Source organism: Entelurus aequoreus, linkage group LG14, assembly GCF_033978785.1.
Source record: "Entelurus aequoreus isolate RoL-2023_Sb linkage group LG14, RoL_Eaeq_v1.1, whole genome shotgun sequence".
Classification (NCBI taxonomy): Eukaryota; Metazoa; Chordata; class Actinopteri; order Syngnathiformes; family Syngnathidae; genus Entelurus; species Entelurus aequoreus.
This window is the reverse complement of record NC_084744.1, coordinates 24056059-24074957: the sequence shown is the minus strand read 5'-3', so window position 1 is coordinate 24074957 and position 18899 is coordinate 24056059.

Below are 18899 nucleotides of genomic sequence, written 5' to 3'. Positions count from 1 at the left end.
TCTGGGGGATGTGGTTGGTGATGTCTGGTTCAGCTGTGCTGTCACGATTGAGGAGTTCCTGAAAGTGCTCCTTCCATCGGGCATTAATGGACTCATTGTCCTTTAGCAGCTGCTGCCCATCCTTTGAGCGCAGGGGGTTTAGGCCGCGGTAAGTTGGCCCATAGACAGCCTTGGTAGCACTAAAAAAGCCTCTGGTGTCCCCTGAGTCTGCTAGTCTCTGGATCTCCAGAGCCCTTTCAGTCCACCAGGAGTTCTTAAGCTCCCTTACCCGGCTCTGAACATCTGCCTTGGCTCTCGAGTGAGCTATTCTTTTGGCTTTACAGGTCACATCATTCTGCCAGGTGTGAAAGGCACTCCGTTTTTTGGAGATGAGCTGTTCTATCTCTGTGTCGTTCTCATCAAACCAGTCCTGGTGTTTTCTGGACTTGTACCCAAGGGTGGTTTTACAGGTAACGAGGATGGTTGATTTGAGCAGGTTCCAGTGTTCTTCGATGTTATCAGGGTATTCCTGCTGGAGGCTTTCCTCAAGGGATGTCTGAAGTTGCTGCTGGGTGGCAGTTTCATTCAGGCCTTCGAGGTTCAGCCTTGGCCGGATCTGCTTCTTTTGAACCCTCCTTTTCCTCTTAAGTCTGATGGACATTGTGGAGCGAATGAGGCGGTGATCTGTCCAACAGGCATCTGTGTCCAACATGGCCCCTGTGATGTTCACATCACAACGGTCCCTGGCTCGCACAATGACATAGTCAATGAGATGCCATTGTTTGGATCGAGGATGCCTCCAAGATGCCTTCAGTTTGTTTTTCTGGCGGAAGAGAGTGTTGGTAATTGTGAGGTTGTGCTGTGAACATTTGCTGAGAAGCAGGATTCCATTGGAGTTGATGTTCCCGATGCCTTCCTTCCCTATAGTGCCCTTCCAGAGGTGTTGGTCCCGGCCGACCCTGGCATTAAAGTCACCTAGGAGAATAATCTTATCCTCCTTTGGGATCCTAGACAGTGTCTCATCTAAGCAGGCGTAGAAGGTCTCTTTTACTTCGTCTTCAGAGTCTAAAGTAGGGGCATAGGCGCTGATAACTGTTGCCATCTGGTTGTTGGTGAGCACCAGACGGACAGTCATGAGACGTTCACTAATCCCCACGGGAAGTTCAGAGAGGTGACTAACAAGCTGGTTTCTGATGGCAAATCCAACCCCATGGATTCTGGGCTCATCAGAGGCTTTTCCTTTCCAGAAGAAAGTGTAGCCACCCTTTTCCTCCTTCAGTTGTCCTTCGTCTGCACGTCGGGTTTCGGAAAGTGCAGCTATGTCTATCCGGCATCTCTGCAGTTCCCTGGCAATGATCGCAGTTCTCCTCTCTGGTCTGTCGCTGGCCGTATTATCCATCATTGTGCGTACATTCCACGCTCCAAAATTCATATTTCGTGTTTTTCGACCGCATATGGTGATCCCTCTGGATGCGGTAGTCCAGTCGGGAGGTTAGAGGCAGGCTATTTTTAGGGCACCTTTTCTAGCCCCTTCCCCAGGTGGGGTGAGCAGAGTGGATCCTAAAGAGGACTGCTCAGTCGTGAGTGTAGCTGCCGAAGGGCTCTTTCTGCCTCATTCCAAGAGCCCAGCGACACACACACACACACACACACACACACACATTTATATATGTATGTATGTATATATATATAAGTTAAAGTACCAGCGATTGTCACACACACACTAGGTGTGGCGAAATTATTCTCTGCATTCGACCCATATATATATATATTTGTATATATATATAAGTATATATGTATATGTATGTATATGTATATATATATGTGAAGGTAATAAAGTGCACAGTTTGCATCATTTCTGATACATTGCAGATATATATATATATATATATATATATATATATATATATATATATATATATATATATATATATATATATATATATATATATATATATATATATATATATATATATAAAATATATATATATTATATACATATACATAATCTCTTCAATGTATCAGAAATGATGCAAACTGTGCGCTTTATTACCCTCTAGCGGTAGTTTTAAGTCACTACTTGCCTACTACAGTATTTCATCCTTAAAACCTGACTATTTTGTTTTTGTTCATGGTTTTCTATTTTCAAATTAATCACGTAAAGTATTTTTAATGCTTGTGGATGTGTATGTTTTATTATTGTCCCAAATTGAAAGTTTTGAAGTACAATGTCAGCGTTTCTTTTGGAAAAGTCTGCAATGTTATGCATCAAAATAGCCATTTGGGCCTGTTTCCACCAAATCAAAACCCATTTGGAGCCACAAAGCCTATAAGAGTACTATATTGAAGTCACTGCTACAGTTTCCTTAACATATTGTCATGTTACGTTCCTGTTTTGTTCTTTTTTACCCCGTATTTTGCATGTTATTTTGTTCCTGGTGTCTTTTCTAGTTTTCCCCTATAGTTTCCCGAGGTAACGTGCAACACCTGTCACCACCTGACAATTAGTCAAGATCCAACTTTGCTGAAATGTTGTTTTATGATCTGTTGTTGTCACCAGCCATGTCTCCCGCTTGTCACCAATGTTGGGCAAATTACTTTGAAAAAGGAATCAATTAAAGTCAATATAGGAATTGAATGTGCTTTGGTGGCTGTATCCCTCCTTGTCCACTCACAGGCTATTGTGGGATTACATGATCATCACTTCATTGAATTCTAGTTAATTACTTGCTTGTAGTAGTTATGCTTTATGCCTAACACTGGTTGGCACATATCTCTTTTTAATCCATGTTTCTCCTTTCCAAGGTATTTCCATGCTTCTGTATTTTTGCTCTACAACTGCTGCGTTTAGGTGAGCTCTGTTGTCCGTCTCCAAATCCTCTCGTGTCGCGTGACCTATGCCTAAAAAAAAGACTACCGTATGTTTCGGACTATAAGGCGCACTTAAAATCCTTTCATTTTTTCAAAATTCGACAGCGCCTTTTCCGGTATGCCTAATGTACAGAATAATTTTGGTTTTGCTTACCGACCTCGAAGCTATTTTATTTGGTACATGGTGAAATGATAAGTGTGACCAGTAGATGGCAGTCACACATAAGAGATGCGTGGAGACTGCAATATGACTCAAGTAAACAACACTTTGAACGGAGTTCATATTGAACAAGTTAAAGAAGCCAGGTTGCTGGGAGTTACAATAGATGAAAGACTATCTTGGGCCACTCACATTAATAACATAGTAACAAAAATGAGCAGAAGCATCTCAATCATAAGAAGAAGTGCCTATTTTTTAACTAACACAACTACGAAACAAGTTATACAATCCCTTGTATTGTCACATATTGACTACTGCCCAGCAATCTGGTCTAATGCATCTAAAAAAGAACTCAATAAAATCCAGCTTACCCAAAACAGATCTGCCAGACTCACTCTCCATTGCTCATTTAGGACCAGCGTTGAGATCATGCATAATGAATTGTCATGGATGAGAGTTGGTGAAAGAGTAGCGTGTAGTTTGATTCTATTTTTAAAAACAATCTATACATACCATAAACCTTCATATCTGTATTCTCAGCTGTTGCTTGCTAGTGAAAGTCACAACTATGGTACCAGGTTAGCCCTAAGAGGTGCTTTCACCCGTCTTAAACCCAAAAGTGATGTTTTGAAAAAGACTGTAATGTATAGGGCAATCACTTACTGGAATCCACTTCCACAATATCTGCTATCAATCACCAGCAGAGTGGCTTTTAAGAATAGACTAAGAGGAGAAGTATTGCGGAAAGAGATTATTCTAGATTGTACCTAATGTCATGACTGTTTTTATTGACTATTTTATTGATTATGGGACAAGCAGTAGAAAATGGTGGATGGAACTTTTTTCGTCACTTACTGTTTGTCTTTGGTACACTAATGTATATATTTTAGGCCATTGGTTCTTTGTTTTATTTTTTTTTTTGCAAAAATATATATATATCTATTTTTATATTGCTCTTTTTATCTTTGGTATGAACAATATTATGTAAACTCGAAGTTATTATTATTTTTTTGGTTCTTTGTTGTTGCTATTTTTGTATTACAACATTTTATTATTTGATCATGTTGTACTGCATTTTAATCTTTTGTTTTGTGATTGTGTGATGTTTTTTGCCTGGACCCCAGGAAGAATAGTCTCCCCTGCGGTGTAGACTAATGGGGATCCTTAATAAACTAAACTAAACACCAAAATGTTATATGTTCCATTGAAAATATTACACACGGCGCTCAAAAATCCATCAAAATGTTTTAGTACGACTTTGGTAAGCTATGAAGCCGCACCGCTTGATGGATTGTACTGTGCTTCAACAAACGAGTATTATTATGGTGTGTGTGTATAAGGTAAGACATTATCTGGCATTTTGTTTCGCAATATTATGCAAAAGCAACTTTTCTTACCTTCTGGTACCTGCTGATCTGTATATGGGATCTGCATAAGTCCTGAAAATTTGTGCGCCTCCGCCTTTGTAGTCCGTGCCAATGCTGTAGTCGATAAGGTTCTTCTTTTTCTCTATCTTCTTGTTGTCGGACATTCATCCTCCACTGGCCATTTCTAATATAAAGCAGTGTAAAGTTCTTACTTATATCTGTCATGAAATTGCTAAAACATACCGGTGTAGTCAGTTTATTTTATTCGCCCAAGGAACTTGGGTGAATAATATAACTGGGGAAGGCGTGGCGCGGTTGGGAGAGTGGCCGTGCCAGCAACCTGAGGGTTCCTGGCTCAACCCCCACCTACTACCAACCTCGTCACGTCCTTTGTGTCCTGGAGCAAGACACTTCACCCTTGCTCCTGATGGGTCGTGGTTAGGGCCTTGCATGGCGGCTACCGCCATCAGTGTATGAATGAATGGGTGAATGTGGAAATAGTGTCAAAGCGCTTTGAGTACATTGAAGGTAGAAAAGCACTATACAAGTATAACCCATATACAATAACTTTAGTTATTAGAGAGTTCCGGTCGGACGGTTTTTCACGGGACACATTTCCGGCGGATGAGGAGATGCTGCTCCGTTATGGATTGAAGTAAAGTCTGAATTTCATTAAAACAGTTAGCTCCATCTTTTGACACTTCTTCCACTCCCGTCCTTGCACGCTACACCGCTACAACAAAGATGACGGGGAGAAGACGCTGCCGAAGGTGAGCCATGTAAATAAGACCGCCCACAAAACGGCACATTTTGAAACGACAGTCAGAAAGCGGCTTGAAGATGATCTGTAAAACATAATCTATGTAACATTTAGACCAAAGAACCACCATTACATGTTATGTAGACCACAGGGAAGTGTTTTCAATTTAAAAAAATAAATAAATAAAATGACCCTTTTAATGCGCCCTATAATCCGGTGCGCCTTTTGTCTAAATATATAGATGATAGTCTGCCTCGGCTTGGGTGTGGTGATGTTGACCATTTTATATTACCGTCCTTAGATGCCCATGTCCCCTCTGTGGATGATGATTGCTGCATTCCTTGGTTTTCATCTGTTGGAGGAACAACGGCAGACTCGTCCTCTGAATCCTCCTCATCGTAGGAAAATTGACAATCTGGATCAGCAATAACATTTTCCTCTGTCTCTGAAAAATCCTCTGTTTCTGAAATCTCTTCCTCTACATCACTATCCCAGTTAAAAATCAGTGATAAAGCCTCCTCAGATGTCATCATTCTGGAGCTCATTTTTGGTGAGTTTGTCAAACAGATGACATGAGAACAGTGACAAGGACAAGTGTGAGAAAGTTCCCTCTCTTCTGGGTCTCAGAGGCAATCAAACTACAAACAATTGTACATCAAAGTAAAAAGCACATCATAGAAACATGTTTATTTTGGATCTGAACAGCTGTTTACCCACATCAAAGCGTCTGGGTCAAAATGACCCGCAACATCATCTTTGTATACAACTCTAGACAGACATCAAAGTGTCCAGAATTTACACACCATTTCATGACCTTAGATGAGGAAAAGTCACCAAATTTCAGCAAGAAAAAGAAAGGATAACCAGTACTTTGATCAACACAAAAACTGAAATATGTCAAATTGACCCTTAACATAATACAATATTATTGGCAGTGCACTTTATAATCCGGTGCGCCCTATGGTCCGAAAAATATGGTATTGTATTACAGCAACAGCTCCAATAACACTCAATCCTAACTGGAGCCACAACACAGGGGTAAAAGAGCCGCATACGGCTCCAGAGCCACACGTTGCAGACCACTGGTCTACATGAAGTATTGTTAGGCTGTAAATAAGTAAAAATATAAACATTGATTCGTATATTAGTTTTTACAAAGTTATCATGATGAATTTAATATGTTTTATGTCAAATGTACATCAGCTATTTTTTCAAATGTGTTGCTGCATCCAACACAATAAAATGTTTAAATTATTTGAGAGGAAAAAAGTTAAGATTTTGTGAGTATTTGGCTTAAATACGCAAAATATTCAAAAAAACCTGCCAATACATGAGTACAGACTTAAAAAAAAACCTTCACGGAAAGTCTAACAAGATGGTGGCGCTCACTGTTGGTGGTTGTAACTGTTTCAGTCTCCTTCCTTTGTAAAACTGTTTCAGGAACTGTGCATGCACATTTCTTATATTTATTGATTCATTGATTAATATTTTCGAATGGGGAGTGGTGGGGGAAAAGAAGATAGAATTTGGAAAGTTGCATGTCATTTTTGTTTCCTTCTTGTTACTGTATGATCGTGCAAGCTTGGACAGGAGTGAGTGGACTCAGGTATGCCTTTTTGGTGCTCCTCCCCTACCTGTCTTTTCCTCTCCCTGTCTCGTGATCTTTTCTCCCCAGGGTGACACATTACTGCAGCAGCAACAGATGTATTTTGGACAATGAAAACTGTCACAGTAATGCACTCTGTAGCGCTTTGAGATTCTAGCAATATATAAACAAATGTGGTATTATTACTACTATTAGAGGCAGGCCTGGCCCTAACCAATCTGGCGCCCTAGGCAAGATTTTAGGTGCCCCCCCACCCCCCACATCGGCAGTGAAGTGTATATACTCACAAGAAACCGAATAGCTTTGTCTTTGACCTTTTTTTTTACTTAAAGAAAGCAAATTAACATATTATATGAGAATGTTATGTTATGATTATCTTTAACCGAATCACAGCAGTGCTCAAATTAAAGAACAGCATTCCCTCTCATGTGATATTAGTTAATTAACATTAATGATGTGCACTTTAACAACTAGGCTTACAACTATACCTAATATATAAAGGGATGGAAAAGTGACTATTACCTGCAGGGCAAACATTAGCTAACCAGAAGGCAATAACAATGTAAACAAAAAACACCTGCTTAAAAGATCTAATACAAATGTCCCTGAGGAATGTAAAGTGGGAGTACTGTAATTACCTAACGTTACACTATTATTTTCCATAACAATTTAGCCCCCTCCACAATATTAACCCGACGTTAAAACAGAACTAGCTATTTATTGATTAGCAATTGCCGAATCATGTAACATTAGCTTAATGCTAAAAAGCCAGTTTACTATCACATTCTGTAACAGACAAATAATTTCATGTAGGCTAATGTTACCTACCTGCTACCTCTGTCTTTTTCTCGTTTCTCCTCCTCTTCTTTTCTCTTTTTTCTTCCCTGGGCACCTGACAGTTTTGGCCGTTTTGACATCTTGTGTTGATTTTTTGATGTGGTAAGAGTCATGATACGGGAAGGGAGGGGGCGCACTGTGCGGGGGAATGGGGGGGGGGGGGGGGCGTAATTTTGTAACAAATAATATTTCTATTAAATAGGCTTTACTTTGCATTTTAATTAACGTGGGATTATTTTTTGTATTTAGAAATAATAGTACCAACTTTTTTTTTGTTTTTTTGTCCAACATTTGTGGCACTGGCGTGGCGCCCCCTGATGGACGGCGCCCTTAGCATTTGCCTATACGGCCTATGCCTCGGGCCGGCCCTGATTAGAGGACAGTACTGCATACTTGCCAACCTTGAGACCTCCGATACCGGGAGGAGGGGGGTGGGGGGTGGGTGCGTGGTTGGGGGCGTAGTTAAGAGGGGAATATATTTAAGCTAGAATTCACCAACTCAAGTATTTCATATATATATATATATATATATATATATATATATATATATATATATATATATATGAAATACTTGACTTTCAGTGAATTCTAGCTATATATATATATTTATTTTATTATACATATAAATAAAAGAAATACTTGAATTTCACTGTTCTGGAGGCTATCCAGTAGATGGCAGTATTGTCCTGTTTAAGAGTGTCACAACATTGCTGTTTACGGCAGAAGAACTGCTTTACGGTAGACTAAACGTGACGTGTGTTGTTGTGTGTTGTTACCACGCTGGGAGGACGTTAATGAAACTGCCTAACAATAAACCCACATAAGAAACCAAGAACTCGCCCTCCATCATTCTACAGTTATGACGTCATTGGGCAGGCAAGCTGTTTATATTGTGGGAAAGCGGACGTGAGAACAGGCTGTCCCCACTCAGGTCCGCATTGAGCTGGAGGGGGCGTGGCCTCCAGCTCCGGCTGAATACCGGGAGTTTGTCGGGAGAACATTTCTGCCGGGAGGTTATCGGGAGAGGCGCTGAATACCGGGAGTCTCCCGCTAAAAACGGGAGGGTTGGCAAGTATGCAGTACTGTATTGTACTGCAAAGTATAGTATGTTGCTGTATAGTACAGAACAGTAATACAAAACTCAAAACCAGTGAAGTTGGGACGCTGTGTAGTTCGTAAATAAAAACAGAATAGAATGATTTGCAAATCCTTTTCAACTTATATTCAATTGAATAGACTGCAAAGACAAGATTTTTTTTTTTCGAACTGAGAAACGTAATAAATAAAAAAATCATTAAATTAGAATTTAATGGCAGCAACACATTGCAAAAAAGTTGGCACAGGGGCATATTTTTACCACTCTGTTAGATGGCCTTTCCTTTTAACAACACTCAGTAAACGTTTGGGAACTGAGGAGACACATTTTTGAAGCTTTTCAGGTGGAATTCTTTCCCATTCTTGCTTGAGGTACAGCTTAAGTTTTTCAACAGTCCGGGGTCTCCATTGTGGTATTTTAGGCTTCATAATGCGCCACACATTTTCAATGGGAGACAGGTCTGGATCAGGCAAGCCAGTCTAGTACCTGCACTCTTTTACTATGAAGCCACGCTGTTGTAACACGTGGCTTGGCATTGTCTTGCTGAAATAAACAGGGGCGTCCATGATAGCATTGCTTGGATGGCAACATATGTTGCTCCAAAACCTGTATGTACCTTGCATTAATGGTGCCTTCACAGATGTGTAACTTACCCATGTCTTGGGCACTAATACACCCCCATACCATCACAGATGCTGGCTTTTGAACTTTGCGCCTATAAAAATCTGCATGGTTCTTTTCCTTTTTGGTCCGGAGGACACGACGTCCACAGTTTCCAAAAACTATTTGTAATATGGACTCGTCAGACCACCAGGGGGCGTGGCCTCCAGCTCCGGCTGAATACCGGGAGTTTGTCGGGAGAACATTTCTGCCGGGAGGTTATCGGGAGAGGCGCTGAATACCGGGAGTCTCCCGCTAAAAACGGGAGGGTTGGCAAGTATGCAGTACTGTATTGTACTGCAAAGTATAGTATGTTGCTGTATAGTACAGAACAGTAATACAAAACTCAAAACCAGTGAAGTTGGAACGCTGTGTAGTTCGTAAATAAAAACAGAATAGAATGATTTGCAAATCCTTTTCAACTTATATTCAATTGAATAGACTGCAAAGACAAGATTTTTTTTTTTCGAACTGAGAAACGTAATAAATAAAAAAATCATTAAATTAGAATTTAATGGCAGCAACACATTGCAAAAAAGTTGGCACAGGGGCATATTTTTACCACTCTGTTAGATGGCCTTTCCTTTTAACAACACTCAGTAAACGTTTGGGAACTGAGGAGACACATTTTTGAAGCTTTTCAGGTGGAATTCTTTCCCATTCTTGCTTGAGGTACAGCTTAAGTTTTTCAACAGTCCGGGGTCTCCATTGTGGTATTTTAGGCTTCATAATGCGCCACACATTTTCAATGGGAGACAGGTCTGGATCAGGCAAGCCAGTCTAGTACCTGCACTCTTTTACTATGAAGCCACGCTGTTGTAACACGTGGCTTGGCATTGTCTTGCTGAAATAAACAGGGGCGTCCATGATAGCATTGCTTGGATGGCAACATATGTTGCTCCAAAACCTGTATGTACCTTGCATTAATGGTGCCTTCACAGATGTGTAACTTACCCATGTCTTGGGCACTAATACACCCCCATACCATCACAGATGCTGGCTTTTGAACTTTGCGCCTATAAAAATCTGCATGGTTCTTTTCCTTTTTGGTCCGGAGGACACGACGTCCACAGTTTCCAAAAACTATTTGTAATATGGACTCGTCAGACCACAGAACACTTTTCCACTTTGCATCAGTCCATCTTAGATGAGCTCGAACTGTAGTTACTGACAGTGGTTTTCTGAAGTGTTCCTCAGCCCATGTGGTGATATCCTTTACACACTGATGTTGTTTTTTGTTGCACTACCGCCTGAGGGATCGAAGGTCCGTAATGTCATTGCTTACATGCAGTGATTTCTCCAGATTCTCTGAACCTTTTAATGATATTACGGACCGTAGATTGTGAAATCCCCAAATTCCTTTCTCGTTGAGAAATGTTCTTAAACTGTTCGACAATTTGCTCACCTATTTGTTGACAAAGTGGTGACCCTCGCCCCATCCTTGTTTGTGAATGACTGAGCATTTCATGAAAGCTGCTTTTATACCCAATCATGGCACCCACCTGTTCCCAATTAGCCTGTTCACCTGTGGGATGTTCCAAATAAGTGTTTGATGAGCATTTCTCAACTTTCTCAGTCTTTTTTTGCCATTTGTGCCAGCTTTTTTGAAACATGTCAAATTCCAAATGAGCTAATATTTGCAAAGTTTTCCAGTTCGAACGTTAAGTATCTTGTCTTTGCAGTCTATTCAAATGAATATAGGTTTAAAAATAATTGTATTTTGTTTTTATTTACGATTTACACAATGTGCCAACTTCACTGATTTCAGCTGTTTTCCACCACTTGTGGAAGCAATGACAAACTCAAACAAACAGAAGAAGTCTGGAGCTTAAGTCATAGAAAAGTTTCCTGAGCTCAAAAATTATGACTAAAGTGGTGACGTTTTATTTTCATTTGCACTTTAATTTTACTGACAGTTTATTTAAGAACACATATTATCATTATTATTAATGAAGTTAGCGTATTTGTATGTATATTTATTTTTCATCAGCTTTTATCTGTCTCTTCTTTCGCAGTATGTTTGATTAGTATGCTCCAGCACCCTAAGAGGGACAAGCGGTAGAAAAATTGATTATTTTTATAATCAGCCTGACCTAAGCCTTTATAATAATTTGTGATTAACACATGGTTTCATGTCATTTGACACACTTACAATGATCCCCTCATATGTGTAACCCAGTTAACCCGCAACAGCGGGAGACGCTGGACACAAAGAGCGACATGTCGCAAAATCGAAAGAGAAATGCGAGCGATGTCAACGCATCCTTTTCTTTGTAAGAAAATATTGTTTCCTCTTCCGTTTGACACCAAATACACTTATTGAATGTGCAATATTGTTGTTGTTGTTACTATGAATCATCTGATGGCACAAGCCCTATGGATAAAATACAATCTATCGCTTGAAAGGATAAAAATAGAAATGGCACGATAGACATTTTTCTATCGTGCCCACAATATGTATCGTCATATCGCACAGCACTAGCCAAAACACATGTTTTCCTTCCGTGATTTGAGTGAGTAGATTCTTTGGTTCTTAACCTTGTTGGAGGTACCGAACCCCACCAGTTTCATATGCGCATTCCCTTCTTTAGTGAAAAAAAACAACTTTTTTTTTTTTCAAATTCAAGAAAAAGTCATATGTTTTTTTACGGGTGCGCAAAATGAACCGTGCATGAACATCACCTTGTTCAAAGAACAAAACCAACACAGTGCATGAACTCACAACAAATTACACACCTTACACACATTACCATGAATTGATTAACGTGGACTTAAACAAGTTGAAAAATGTATTCGGGTGTTACCATTCAGTGGTCAATTGTACGGAATATGTAAACAGTGTAAACTGTACTGTTTCATATAATGTATTCTCTTCCTTTGTAATCTGCTAGTAAAAGTTTCAATCAATCAATCAAACAACCTGCAAATCAGATGGAAAATTAGAGGGAACATTGTTTGGAGGTATCCATAATACGCTGATAGGGAGAAGTTTTTATTTACACGATAATTCGGATGTGTCTTTACCCCTGAGGCCGACTCACCGAACCCCTAGGGTTCAATCGAACCCAGGTTAAGAACCACTGGCTTAGTACTTTTGATTGTTTAAGTAGCTATTTTGATTTTTGTTCGGTTTTACACGTGTTTAAGACATGCTTTGTCAATAAACAAGCCAAACTTCCAACAAACTGAAAATCTGTCTTCCTATCATTTGGCCCTCGGATGCCACATTACAACACTTAAAAAAAAAAATTAAAAAAAATGTTTCCTCTGTTTAGCGTCAGGTAGCTGCCACAACGGTTTGGAAAATTCTGCGGGCTGGAACATTCCCTTGGAACTCCGGTGTCAATGGATACACTGAAGTGAAAAAGCATTGAGGAGGGTGAGTGACAGCTGTCACACCATCTCGCCCGTTAGACAATTTGACCACTTTTGTTAAATATGTCTCTTTATGGGTAAAGTTAAAGAGAACTAGTGCAGGTGTCTCGGTCGCTTGCAAGTGGACTAAGGTGTGGCGATCTCAAACAATGTTTAAAAATCATACAGAAATTACAAGAAAAAGTGGGTTCTTAATAGCATACTTTGGAAGCTATTTAAAAAAAAAAAAGCCTGTGTCATGAATGCCTTGTCCCCCCGACCCAACTGCGACTATCCATTGAGTTTGCATCCATCTTTTCCAAGCACGATGTATGGTAACGAACAAACTGTTACTAGGTACGTGGTGGTAAAGGGAGATGTGGCTTTTGTGAATCATCTGACTGTGCCTGGTAAGTTTCAAGTGTGTGCAAACATTTCAAAACTGAGCATTGCAGGGAAATACTGCATTTTGTAAACATGCAGTGTCCTACCTGCAGATAGTGAAAATGCCAACTACGAGTTGCTGTGCCCTGATAACACCCGGGCACATGTAGACAATTACAAAATATGCCACCTGGCCAGAGTAACAGCTAACGCCGTCGTCACCCCGCAGCTGGTAGAATTGATCTGGAGAAGCCTTACCACAGTTTAGGTAAGATGCACAACACTGATTCTTAAACTGTTATAATCTTCATCAAGTGGTACGCAGGACCTCCTTTAGTATTTATTTTCTCAGGATTTTTCAAATCCAAATGTGTTTACCAAATATTTAAATACAAACCCCGTTTCCATATGAGTTGGGAAATTGTGTTAGATGTAAATATAAACGGAATACAATGATTTGCAAATCATTTTCAACCCATATTCAGTTGAATATGCTACAAAGACAACATATTTGATGTTCAAACTGATAAACATTTTATATTTTAGAATTTGATGCCAGCAACACGTGACAAAAAGTTGGGAAAGGTGGCAATAAATACTGATAAAGTTGAGGAATGCTCATCAAACACTTATTTGGAACATCCCACAGGTGTGCAGGCTAATTGGGAACAGGTGGGTGCCATGATTGGGTATAAAAACAGCTTCCCAAAAAATGCTCAGTCTTTCACAAGAAAGGATGGGGCGAGGTACACCCCTTTGTCCACAACTGCGTGAGCAAATAGTCAAACAGTTTAAGAACAACGTTTCTCTAAGTGCAATTGTAAGAAATTCAGGGATTTCAACATCTACGGTCCATAATATCATCAAAAGGTTCAGAGAATCTGGAGAAATCACTCCACGTAAGCGGCATGGCCGGAAACCAACATTGAATGACCGTGACCTTCCATCCCTCAGACGGCACTGTATCAAAAACCGACATCAATCTCTAAAGGATATCACCACATGGGCTCAGGAACACTTCAGAAAACCACTGTCACTAAATACAGTTTGTCGCTACATCTGTAAGTGCAAGTTAAAGCTCTACTATGCAAAGCGAAAGCCATTTATCAACAACATCCAGAAACGCCGCCGGCTTCTCTGGGCCCGAGATCATCTAAGTTGGACTCATGCAAAGTGGAAAAGTGTTCTGTGGTCTGACGAGTCCACATTTCAAATTGTTTTTGGAAATATTCGATATTGTGTCATCCGGACCGAAGGGGAAGCGAACCATCCAGACTGTTATCGACGCAAAGTTCAAAAGCCAGCATCTGTGATGGTATGGGGGTGAATTAGTGCCCAAGGCATGGGTAACTTACACATATGTGAAGGCACCATTAATGCTGAAAGGTACATACAGGTTTTGGAACAACATATGCTGCCATCTAAGCGCCGTCTTTTTCATGGACGCCCCTGCTTATTTCAGCAACACAATGCCAAGCCACATTCAGCACGTGTTACAACAGCGTGGCTTCGTAAAAAAAGAGTGTGGGTACGTTCCTGGCCCGCCTGCAGTCCAGACCTGTCTCCCATCGAAAATGTGTGGCACATTATGAAGCGTAAAATACGACAGCGGAGACCCCGGACTGTTGAACGACTGAAGCTCTACATAAAACAAGAATGGGAAAGAATTCCACTTTCAAAGCTTCAACAATTAGTTTCCTCAGTTCACAATCGTTTATTGAGTGTTGTTAAAAGAAAAGGTGATGTAACACAGTGGTGAACATGCCCTTTCCCAACTACTTTGGCACGTGTTGCAGCCATGAAATTCGAAGTTAATTATTATTTGCAAAAAAAAATAAAGTTTATGAGTTTGAACATCAAATATCTTGTCTTTGTAGTGCATTCAATTGAATATGGGTTGAAAAGGATTTGCAAATCATTGTATTCCGTTTATATTTACATCTAACACAATTTCCCAACTCATTTGGAAACAGGGTTTGTAATTAAATCAATTTTTTTTAAAAAAGCTACATTTTCTAAAGCATAAATGCAGGTTTTTAGATGAAGCGTTAATTTATTAGATTAGTCTATTTATCTCAAAGGTAATACAAATTGATTAAAGACTAAATAGAGAAAAATCTAACTGTTTCATGAGTTAAACTTGCATACAGTAGGGAAGGGATTCATATGGCCCCATTCCAGGGTGGATTTTGTGAGAAATGGGTTCGGGGTAATTCTGTAATGTAATCTGAAAATGATGGAAAGTGCCGTGCCACTCTATAGCAGCTGAAGCTGTGGTTCAAATTGGAATTGCCACAATACATTTTAAAATATTCAACACTCTACCATCTGGCGGATAAAGTGAATGGTGCACCCCCAATTCGTCACGTTTCATGTGTCAGATAAACTGCCACCAATGAGGCTTTATATGTAGAAATGTTTCATTACTAATTTAGTCATTTACACGTTGTACAATAACATTTACTATTGTGCAGCAATCATTAATATTGTCTTTATGATTGTTTTCTAAAAAGGGCGTCAACCTGCTCTGCTCTAAGGCTTACTCTCCTGCCAAGAACCTGTTGTTTATACATTCTGCTGTGGAGCTTGTCAAGCTGCCTGACAACACAAATGCCTTCATAGTATGAACTAATGACGGACTTCAGTAAGTACACTTTTGTCGTCAGCCATTTACCACAATTAATTTAAACACACTCTAAATGATCTAATACTTGCACTACAACTGTACATATACTCACTTTGGACACAAATAAATGCAGGATAGGCTTACATTTAGACACAGAAATGCATTACTTACAAAGTATACACATACGTCCACACACTTAGTTACAGTCTAGTATCTCCAGATACTAGACTGTAGTCACATGAAAAGTGCGTAGGGTTGGTCTAGGGCAGGGGTCGGCAACCTTTACCACTCAAAGAGCCATTTTGTCAAGTTTCACAAATTAAAGAAAGTAATGGGAGCCACAAAAAATTTTTTTAAATTTAAAATGTAAAACACCGCATACAAAGCTTAAACGCTTTGTGCTATGTTAACCAGGGGTCTCCGACACACGCACCGGCACACACTTTAATGTGTAAATTTGATGTTAGTGCAGCCCGCGAGTTTTGAATGAATGGCGCTGGATAGCATCATACTTGCCAACCCTCTCGTTTTTCCCGGGACACTCCCGAATATCAGAGCGTGATGACACTGCATTTGGCACCCTCTACAGTCTGCCCTAACAGTGTACCTGCTCGACCACACGTAGAATGCAATTTCAGATTGCTCACGTAAGTGACAGCAAGGCGTACTACCTCAGCAGCCACACATCTTACACTGACGGTGCCAATACCCAGAATCCCATGCAGCCCTAACTCTTCCGCTCAACCAATGCACGGAGAGGGGGGGGGGGGGGGGGGGGTCGTGGGGGGGGATTTGGTGGTAGCGGGGTGTATAATGTAGACCGGAAGAGTTAGGGCTGCATGGGATTCTGGGTAATGGTTGTGTTGTGTTTATGTTGTGTTACGGTGGGATGTTCTCCAGAAATGTGTTATTCATTCTTTTTTGGTGTGGGTTCACAGTGTGGCGCATATTTGTAACGTAACAATGTTAAAGTTGTTTGATACGGCTACCGTCAGTGTAAGCTGTGTGGCTGATGAGTAAGTATGCTTTGCTGTCTCCTGTGTGTGCAAGTAATAACAACATGCAACATGTGACTGGACTGGCACGCTGTATGTAAATGCTATAGAAGACAACTACTGCAGTGCAATTAGGGCACACCCTTTATTTAGTAATTATAGTGTAAATAGGATTATTTTTTCCCTGGGAGTAATCTTTGAGAGACACTGAGATCCATAAATCTCCTGGGAAAATCGGGGGGGTCAGCATGTATGTAGCTGAGCCGCATCAGAGTGGTCAAGGAGCCGCATGCGGCTCCGGGGCCGCAGGTTGGCGACCACCGGTCTAGGGAAAAATATATAAAAATTGTTAACCATTTTAAGAACATGCAAGCAGACATTGCTTTACAAGAGACTCACCTCTCCAAGTCTGCTACCCATACTTGCCAACCCTCCTGGATTTTCTGGGAGACTCCCGAAATTCAGCGCCTCTACCGAAAACCTCCCGGGACAAATTTTCTCCCGAAAATCTCCCGAAATTCAGGCGGAGCTGGAGGCCACGCCCCCTCCAGCTCCATGCGGACCTGAGTGAGGACAGCCTTTTTTCACGTCCACTTTCCCACAATATAAACAGCGTGCCTGCCCAATCACGTTATAACTGTACAATGATCTTGTTTTCTTATGTGGGTTTATTGTTAGGCAGTTTCATTAACGTCCTCCCAGCGCGTTAACAACACACAACAACAGCAGTCACGTTTTCGTCTACCGTAAAGCAGTTCGTCTGCCGTAAACAGCAATGTTGTGACACTCTTAAACAGGACAATACTGCCATCTACTGTACATGCATATGTGACAATAACATCTACGGCTTTTAGAGAGTGCAGTGCACAACTGCGCACACAACAAGGAGACGAAGCAGAAGAATGAGGAAGATACAGCCATGGCAACGCCGACGACGACGACGAGTAAGATGAAGAAATACGCTTGTAAGTTCCAAGCCGCAGCTGCGATTGGACCTGGATAGCCTCCGGGAAGAAGTAGTGGACTACCAAGTGCTTGGCAGTGAAGATCTTCCTCAGGAAGCAAAGATTGACCGGTTTTGGGCCATGCTAGGGAGAGATGGAAGATTCCAGACTCTAGTGCATTTGATGAAAGCACTTTTGTGCGTGCCACACAGCAATGCATCATCAGAGAGGGTGTTCAGCATGCTTAGAAAAATGGTGACAGAGAATAGAACAAGGATGGGCAATTCAACCCTTAACTCAACAATGAGTAGATGAGTGTTATGTGTGTGTATATGTGTAAATAAATGAACACTGAAATTCAAGTATTTATTATATATATATATATATATATATATATATATATATATATATATATATATATATATATATATATATATATATATATATATACATAGCTAGAATTCACTGAAAGTCAAGTATTTCTTATATATATATATATATATATATATATATATATATATATATATATATATATATATATATATATATACATATATATATATATATATATATATATATATATATATATAATATATATATATATATATATATATATATATATATATATATATATACATAGCTAGAATTCACTGAAAGTCAAGTATTTCTTATATATATATATATATATATATATATATATATATATATATATATATATATATATATAATATATATATATATATATATATATATATACATAGCTAGAATTCACTGAAAGTCAAGTATTTCTTATATATATATATATATATATATTATATATATATATATATAATATATATATATATATATATATATATATATATATATATATATATATATATATATATGAAATACTTGACTTGGTGAATTCTAGCTGTAAATATACTCCTCCCCTCTTAACCACGCCCCCGCCACACCCCCGACCACGCCCCCCACCCCCACCTCCCGAAATCCGAGGTCTCAAGGTTGGCAACTATGGCACTGACGCTCAAAGCTGTGGAGAGAGATCCTGTTTACTGTGGACTGTGTGTGACGCCCTGTTGTTTTTGTTTCCATTCAAAAAAAGGTGAATAAATCCTCCACGACTCAACTCCTGTGTGTGTTTCACTACAAACAACACAACGCAGAACAGTGACTGTTACAGATATATTCGAGATATACCCGCGGACAACGATCTTCACAATTTAAGATGACACTGGCGACTTTTAATGAGAGAAAGGC